This window comes from Malus sylvestris, chromosome 17 (assembly GCF_916048215.2).
Source record: "Malus sylvestris chromosome 17, drMalSylv7.2, whole genome shotgun sequence".
NCBI lineage: Eukaryota > Viridiplantae > Streptophyta > Magnoliopsida > Rosales > Rosaceae > Malus > Malus sylvestris.
The window spans coordinates 15,935,769-15,936,694 of NC_062276.1; positions in this window are offsets into that span (position 1 = coordinate 15,935,769).

Sequence of the window (926 nt, forward strand, 5' to 3'; positions counted from 1 at the left end):
TATTTCCTTTCTAGGGTGTTGTGTTTTCGTCCTCAAGAATCCTCTCTCAACTAGAGTAATATTAATATATTATGTTTACTATATAAAGAATTGTTGACATGCATTTGATAAATTCGTATTTTACGATCACCAAAACTCGTAGCTCAAGCAATCCTATCTCTCTAAGGCAAAAATGAAGCTTTATTTCATTGCTCTCAAGTTGAATTTCATCTGTTCATGCAATACTTGTAGGCTAAAAGTAAGCGACGTGCCGGAGCAAATCGATGGCGTGAATGATTTTGAGATAGATGCAGTTACAGATAAGTTGGATGTGCTAGCAGCAGACAACGTCGTACCTTATAAGGACTAATAAGCACTTAGTCACAACCACTCATGATGACTGAATATCTTACGGTAATGGCATCCCACTAAGACTGAAAATTTTAGTATCATCCTCTTTCTCAATGATACTCATAGTCATGCCATTCCATCTGTGTGTGCAGTTTTAGGGACAAAAATGATACTCATAGACATTAAGACATTGTATTTCACAAAACAACAATTTTTACATTCTAGTTATCACTAACAATTGAGCCTTGTGCGATGTTGCTGGTTTTAAATCGATAAGGTGTTCTTTTAGCAATATTCAAGATGTTCTTCCAAATATTCATAAGCCATATTAATTGACAAGTTGGAGAAAACTGAAAGGCCAGCAGTAAATTTGATGAAGAGCAAGGAGACATACGTTAACGAGGAAAAAATTCCCAAAAGAATTATTGACAAAATATGAAAGATGTTTATTTGTCCAAAGATTTAGTCTGCGTTGCCACAAGAATGTTAAATGGATTATATGTATTGTGTGTGGCTATATAGAAACACTTTTCATAAAATATATAGTTGATAACTATCATCTACAACATAAAACAATATAGCAATATAAGAAAGGG